The following is an 8,417-nucleotide window of genomic DNA, read 5'->3' as shown; positions in this document are numbered from 1 at the left end:
TTAAAAGGTTGCATGATTGGTACATGCGGGCATCTTCAGTTGGCATCGACACCATCAGTGTTAATATACCAGCCCATGCTTTTATTGGTTCAAATCAAAAAGCCGTTGTTACATTCGAGGACATGTGGTTAATGATGAACCTTTAGAGACTCGATGTGCAACTTGTAACAATATTTGCATTGTAAGTGTCACTCATACTCCATATATATGTGTTATTATTAGTGAGTTGTATAAATTTTCAATATCTGACATGCACGTGTGCGTTGCAGAATGCAACATGATCAGTAGGAGATCCTTTATGGTACCAATCCCAATGCTAGTGCCAGTAAAAGGGTTGGGTATCTCAACCCAATAAAGATATGCGAGGATAACCACACTTTTAGAATCGGAAAAGGCAACGAAGCATTACAGGGGCTAACAGACGAAGAAATTGAGGTGCGTATCCAGGATCTGAAGAAGGATTTTGAAGCAAGATACGCCACCTACATAGGACACGCAATGCTTCAATTTCAAGACAGGGAATCCATAGTGGCCCCGTACAACTTTAAGTAAGTGTGATTTTGCATAAATAAAATTAATAATTTCAATACACATGTATCACAAGTTTGATTCGTACAGGAACCACTGGATATGCTTCTTCATTTATCCTAAGGTTGGAAAGGTGCTGGTGCTCGACTCCTTGCACACCGAGCCTTCGGCCTATTCAAAATTCCTCAGCATCTTAGAACTGTAAGCCTTTTCTATGCATGCATACTTATATCGATGAGAATTGTAGAATAACATGGTGATTCTATTTGAGATCACAGGGCATTTAGGTTTTATAAGTTTCAAGGTGGAAAGTACGACACGTCCAAAAAAGGCGTGCCACTAGACATTCATTATAACTGGCCGGTAAGTATGTGAATTTATGAATACATATCATACATGTACGTACATAGGACAATGTTGCAACTAAATAACCAATCTCCCGTTATGTAGTGCCACAAGCAACCACCCGGATCGGTCTTATGTGGGTTCTACGTGTGCGAGTTCATGAGAATGAACGGACGATACATCACGAACCCTGGCAAGGTATTATTAGTAATAGTCACGTATGTATTTATGTCATTAAAGTTGCAAATGTGTTATTATTGAGTATAAATAGATGATGTTTATAAACTTCCTTTACAACAATTTCAACAAGGAAGCCCGGAGAACTTGACTGAAGGTGCATTGTATGGCATAGTTAAGGACCTGTGCACATTCATATTGAAAGAGGTCATTCCCGCAGAAGGGAAATATCACGATGCTTCCGGAACATTAGCTTTGCCAGAGTTTCGAATACTAACAGAAATTAGTAGACTATCTCTTAGCCGAGATAGTTATTAGAGCTTAAGTGAAAACTTTGATGTATATAATGTGTGATGCATACATGGTTGTAAACAAGACTTTGATGTATATAAATGTATGATAGAATTTAATTCCATGTTGCTTTTAATATCAATATATATATATATATATATATGTTTTGTGTGTGTAAATATATATAAATTTCAGTACTGATTGAAAATTTAAAAAAAGGCGGGAAAACTTTCCACTGGCGGCTAAATAAAACAAACCGCCAGTGGAAATGCTATTTTCACTGGCGGTTTTCTTTATAAAACCGCCAGTGATAATAGCATTTCCACTGGCGGTTGCTTAAGAAAACCGCCAGTGAAAATAGCATTTCCACTGGCGGTTCTAGAATAACCGCCAGTGGAAAATGACGATTTCCACTGGCCCCTAGCACTGGCGGCACTGAAAAGCGCCAGTGAAAACGTCTCTAGAACCGCCACTATAGAGGCTGTGTGTACTAGTGTTCGAGAGCAGTTTTAGTATTTCTGAAGATGTCTCAAGATAAAAAAGTTGTTGTTGAATCGAAGCTGAGCCTTTCTGAGGAAATGAATCTTGGCTTTCTTGAGTCAATAGCAAAGACAAATACGAAGAAGATTACTAGGGAGATTCTGGAGGGTTTATCTGAAGGCACTGGTGATAGTGATAGCTATGATGTGGAAAGCGGCGGAGAAGACTCCGAAGATCGACCCTGGCGACCGAGCCATACAATTTTCGGAAAATCAACTATTAAGCGGTGTCATCTTGACAATATGAGGGGAAGGTATTTTCGAGATGTGTCTATTGTGAGGGCTGACAACGGAGAGAAGACTTCTCCTACTCCTGAAGAAAATGAAGTAGTGATCTTCCGAAGTTTCTTCAAAGCTGGGCTTCGGTTCCCCCTAAGCAGTTTTGTGGTTGAAGTTTTAAAGACATATGAAATCTACCTTCATCAAATTACTCCTGAAGCAATCGTGAGAATGGGAATCTTCGTCTGGGCCGTGAGGAGCCAGGGCTTGGAGCCAAATGCAAAAAGTTTCTGCAGCATGCACGAACTGGTATATGAGACCAAAGCTTGGGGCAAAGAGCAGTATCACAACAATTTTGGTTGTTATAGCTTCGGAGCCCGCTCTGGGTCAAGCTGCCCTGTGCCGACATTTCGAAAGAGATGGCCCGGAGATTGGATGAAGGAATGGTTCTATGTGAAAAATGATTTAAAGGTACGAGAGGATATTAAGGATATTATCATGCGTCCTATCTGGCAGCGTTTTAGCCTCCGGAAGCCGAAGGTGGAAATTGATGAAGCAGCCGAAGAATGCCGAAAGGCTTTCGGCGTAGTCTGCTCCTTCATCGGGACAAGGGACTTAGTGCAAGAACACGTGGCCTACAGAATATGGCCACTAGTAGCCAACTGGGAGATGCCGAAGGAAACTATCAGCAACCCCCTAGAAGGTGGTCTAGTTCGACTAAAGTATACCTTCAGATTTGTAGACCAGTTTGTCGAGCCAGACGATGATTGGCTGGAAAGTGTCGAAGCTACAAGTGATGAATTACTTGGGGCGTACTCCAAGTCGGAAGATAATGCGTTATCTGCGGCCTTCGGAGGCCGAAAGAAGAAAAGATTCAACCGAGTGTTTGATGCTATTGGGTTTGTCTATCCTAACTACCGGTACCCGTTACGGGGTCATAAAAGAAAAGGCACAGCTTCTGTGAAGGAAGTTGCTTCGGCCGCTCCTAGTGAGCCAGCACGAAGAGAAGAAAGATGAGAGTTCTTACGCACCGGCCACGCTATATTGAGCCGGCCATAGTGCCTGAGTTTGTTGGTGAGACCTCTTCGGCTACTGAAGCCAAAGAGCCTACTCTTCTGCAGAATATTGAAGAGCGGGCTGCAATGCCGGAGATGGAAAAAATGGAAGAACCAAGGGCTGAAGAGACAAAGACATCGGAAGTTTTAAGTCCTTCAACAAGAGTTGAGGTGCCAATACCAATGCCGAAGGCACAAAAGGACCTTACAACAACTCCCAGGAGAAAGAGAATGGTTAATGTGCTAGATGTGCTGGAAACAATAAAATCTTCAAGCTCTACTTCGAAGATAGCTGTCGAAGCTCCAAAAACACAAATTGAGGCCGAAGCTGCCAAAAACCAAGTGGAAACCGAAACTGGGCTTTCAGAGCCTGCCAAAAGGGAATTCTTGGAAATTGGAAAAGAAACGAAAAAAGAATCTACAGAAGAAATTTTATCTGAGAAAACCGCCATCCCTATTCCTGAAGCATTGTTGGAACTTGCTATCAATCGCAAGAAAGCCAACCGGGGTGAACAGTGTAGACAGTAGGGTTACGCGTGAGATGGCAAATAGCTCTGTTAACCAGGCCTCTCACGGGCACTGTGCGGGGGTATTTATAGGTACCTGAACGCCCAGCGCCTTGTGTTAAGGACGCATGTGCCCTCAGCTACCTAGGTTATCCCCATAATATTCCCATAAAGCAGGGTTACAGACTGTAATTACAGGGATGCCTTTACAAATTAGGCCCGTAACACGCGGCGGCCACGCAGGGCCCGTTACAATGGGCCGGATCGCACGTGGGCCTCTGAGCTGGACGAGGCCGCACTGTGGGATGCCTTCGTCGCCGGTCTTCGTCTGGTGCCGATCAAGCGAAGGGTGTCCCTGCCTGCTTTGTCTCTGTCAGAGCAGCGGCTAAGCAGCGGAGACTTCGAGCGAAGGGTGGCGTTTCTGCCTTCGCTCCAACATCTGCCCTCCGAGGGTCCAGTTCGACAAAGTCACCTGGTGCCGAAGACGTCGCTAGATGGCGGAGACGCTGCCCTCGCTCGAAGTGGTTCCGCGGGGGTTTTTGATGTGACCGTTGATTGACCGCGTACTGTTGGATTGCGGGTTTCCCGAAGCGCCACGCTCTGTTGGATTACGGGTTTCCCAAAGAGCCGCGCCCTGCCTATAAAAGGGGGCGGGGGCCGGCGCTTTTTGAACTTTACTTTCCGCGCTCCGCGAAAACCCTAGCCGCCCGCCGTCTTGCTGCTCGTCTGCCCGCCGTGCTCTTGTTCGCTGGAGATCTGGCGCGAGTGAAGCAGACTGCCCGCCGCCGCTGACGGTACGTAGCGATGCCGTCTTCCTCTTCTTCCGCTGCCGCTACGCCGCCGGCCGGTTCCTCGCCGCCGGCCGCCGCCTCGTCGGAGGAGACGCTGAGCAGTTTGATGCCGGAGGAGTTGCGCGCCGGCGATTCTGTTGATTTCGGCGTGTCGCGAATGTCGTCGGCCCGCGTGGAGGATATTTAGCGGTTGGGCTACTTCGGCGGCGAAGTTGCCCGTGCCCCGGGGACGGAGAAAGTCCCCGAGCCGGAGGGCGAGTTGGTTGTTTTCGAGGCGTTTTTTGCCGCCGGTCTCTGCTTGCCTGCACATCGGTTTGTTGGCGAAGTCCTGCGCAGGTTTAACGTGCAAATACATCAGCTGACGCTGAATGTCGTGGTGGCCCTGTCGAAGTATGTCTGGGCGACGACTTCGTACGGCGGACAGCCATCGGTCGAAGTTTTTGCGAAGCATTATTGTTTACACTGGCAGAAGAGGATGATCGGGGACGAAGTTGCTCAGTTTGGGTCCTGCACATTCACGCCGAAGACCGGCAAGACCACGATGCCAGTAGTCGAGTTGGTCCCTTGCGCCCGCAACAAGTGGGGCAACTGGAATGAATTTTGGTTTTACGTTGCTGAGGGTACCGTCGAAGGCCACGATGGACTTCCCGTGTCCGAGATGTGCTCTCATTTTTACTCGGCATACCCGCCCTTTGAAGTGGCGGAGGATGATGTGGACGAAGGGGCCCTTCGGTGTGCCGCCGGCCAGAGCAGTGGGCGCGACTTGGTTGAAGAGTTTGTGGCGTACGGGGTATGGCCCTTGGCGCATGGTTGGGCGTTGGGCGAAGTATGCCCTCGCCAGATGCCTTTCCGTGGTGGAGAGATGGTGCGGAGTCCCGCCTTCGCGCTAAATCTGCGAAACCGTGATCCGGCCGCCTTTGTGCGTGAAGCTGAGGATGAGGCGGTGCGGCTTGTTGGGCGTTATGTGCCGAGGACCGAGGGCCAGCGCAGCTGGGAGATCCGCGGGTCGAATGACCGTCTGAATAGGGTCTTCGAATTGAACCAACTGCCATATGACGGCTATCCTGGTCAAGACGACGCGGACCGCCGGGGGAAGAAACCGGTGGTGGAGACTAAAGACGACCCTGCGCCGGCTGCTGCCCCATCCTCTAAGAAGAGGAAACTAGGTACTGCCATGGGAGGACTTGGGGTTTCCGATGGGTTTGCTAGAGAGTTGATGAGGACATGCGCGGCCCCGGGGGAAAGGATGTCTTCGCCCGAGCTCCGGGAGTCTTCGGCTCGGATGCTGAAGGTTACCGGGGGCTGCTGGCCTAGGAATGTTCCTATCCCCCGCGCGGCCAGCGGGGACGTTTTTACATCTCGCATGGTTCGCAAATGGAGAGTTTTTCCTTACGGGCGGAATATTGCTGCTGTTGTGTCGGCAGTGATGGACAAGGATCGCCAGGGGGCTGCACAAAAGCGGCAGGCGGCTATCAGGATTGTTGAAGCCAGGCCAATGAGGCAAAAGCGGCTGGCGGCGAAGTCAGGCGTCCCTGCATCTAGCAAGGCGCCAGAGGCAGCGGCGGGCGCCGGAGGCTCCAAACCGACGAAGGCTGTGCCGCCGCCCAGCAGGGTGGCGGAGGCCGCGAAGGCGGCCCGAGCGTTGCCGTCGGCAGGCAAGCGTGTCGCCGACTTCGCCACCGACATTTGTGTGGAGGACTATCTTGGTGGTAAGTCACTAGCTTTTTTTTAATTCGTTGATGCGTTGCAGGGTCGGACGAGGGCCAGCTTGCTACAGCTGCGCCCGCCGCGGCGATCGCGACGGCTGCCATAGTGCCGAAGGCGAGGGGCGAGGCTCTTGGCTCCGGAGGCGAGGTGTCGGCCCTCGCAGTTGTCAGGGACGAGGCGGGCGCAGTGACCCGCCGACTGAAGGAGGTGACGGAGGCGCTGAGTCAGGTCTGCTGAGCTATAGTCTCCCCCCCTTCTTTTTTTTTGGGCAACGACCTTACATGTGCTCTGCAGGTGGCTGACTTCGGCAGCCGTACTGCGTCGGGGGCCCTCACGGCAGCTGTGTCTGCCAAAGTCGAGAGACTTCGGACACAACATGCTGACGCTGTCCGTGAAAAATCAGCCTCCGACAGCAAGTGCCGTAAACTGACGGACAAGGTGGCCGTACTGGAGAGGGAGAAAGCTGACCTCCGACGCCAACTGGCGGCGGAGAGGAGGGAGGCCAACGAGGCCATCGCCAAGGAGCAGGCTGCGCAGGCGGAGGCCAAACTGGCGCGGGCGGAGGGCAATCTTGCCAAGGAGCTCGCCGAACATCTGCAGGAGCGGCTCACCGCCCTGGAGAGCCGCGCGAAGGGGGCCGAGGCCGCGATGCGTTCGGAGGCCGAACGGACGCGCACACAGCTTATGGATACGTATCGTGAGCTGGGTGCGCGGACCGGTGACTTCGAGGTGCCGGACCGAGAGCCCGGGCTTCGTTGCCTGCAATGGGTGCAGGAGGAGCTGCAGGAACTCCCCGCTGTCGTGGGGGGGTTTATGTCGTACGCCTCCCTGGTTACCTGCGAGGGGGCGATGAACGCGCTCTCCCGCGAAGGGTGCCGGCACTTCGAGGTCTTCGACCAGGCGGATGAAGATTTTGATCGAGATGTCTATAAGGTTGAAGACCTCGTGGTGAAGGATTCTGCCGGGGCCCTCTACGATCGGATGTGGGGTCCGCACGGTCGCGAGGTGGTCAGGGAGCGGGCGGAGACGGCGATGGCTCAGGTAACATTTTCGTTTGTTTGGCGTTTGTTGGATGTGGGGTGGGCGTGTGTTTGCTGAATCTTGCGTGTTTTGTCTTAGGCGTTGCGTGGCGAGCGGGTGGACGACCTCAGGGCGTTGAACAGCGCGCTGCCTGACCCGGAGCCGACCCCTGCGGAGGCCGTGTCCGGGGTCGCCCTGGAGCCAACCCCGGAGACCGTGGCGATCGCGACGGCTGCCCCCACATCTATTGCGGCCGGCGAAGACCTGCCCCCAAAGGTGGCCGAAGGCGCCCCTGATGCCCCCGCAGCTGCTATGCCGAGTGCTGAAGATCCCGCGGCGGAGGCGGCGGAAACAACGGCAGAAGCGGCGGCGGAGCCAGCGGCGGAGGCTCCCGCAGCGTCAGGGCCTTCGCAGGTGGCGTAGTGGGTGTATAGGGTTGGGGAATTTTGGATGTTTTGCTGAATTTTGGTTGCTGCGCAGGTTCAAAATTTTGGGCCTGCGCACGCAACCGCTACTACTGAATTTTTGGCGGCTTCGACCGCGGAAGGTGGTAATGGATATGGTGAATCTGCATCTGAGTTTTTTGATTTTACTGACTCTGGGAGCTCGGTTGAGTGGACTGAGGAGTCGTCGGTGGAGGACTTGGATTATTTTGCGGCCTTGGACGTGGCTGCAGCGGAGGCTACGCCACATGCCGCGGACGCGCCAGACATGCCAGGTCCTAGCACCGGGCGCCGACGACGAAGGGCGGTTGCAAAGCGTAGGGTTAGCGCGGAGGAAGGGGCTCGGCTTCGTGTGAGTAGGGCTGGTTGTGACGGAACCTCCCAAGTAATTTGGCCCACCTACAGTTGTCCTTGTCTCACAGACATCAGACAACCCTGTAGGTGCCCCTGAACTACTTGACAAGTTCGGTATCTTTCCTCACCTTACCAGGAACGTCTCACCCATCTTGTAGACATTACAGAACATCGGAGATGAAGAAATGCGGAAGCGAATTACATAAACTTACATTTTATTTTGAAAGCAAGCTTGAGTTATTTTTATTATAGACCAGACTAAAAGTGAGTGCATAGAGTAATATTATACAAACCAGGGAGGCAAAAACTCCTCCCGAGAAGACAGAAGCAAAAGATCCTAGGTGGAGGACCGAGTCCTCCCGCACTTCAGTCTTGATTTTCTTCTTTTGGAACCACCTTGGCACAGAAGCAGCAAAAGTCTGCTACTTCCTCACCTAAAAAC

Source organism: Zea mays, chromosome 5, assembly GCF_902167145.1.
Source record: "Zea mays cultivar B73 chromosome 5, Zm-B73-REFERENCE-NAM-5.0, whole genome shotgun sequence".
NCBI classification, from domain to species: Eukaryota; Viridiplantae; Streptophyta; class Magnoliopsida; order Poales; family Poaceae; genus Zea; species Zea mays.
Note: the sequence above shows the minus strand (reverse complement) of the source record.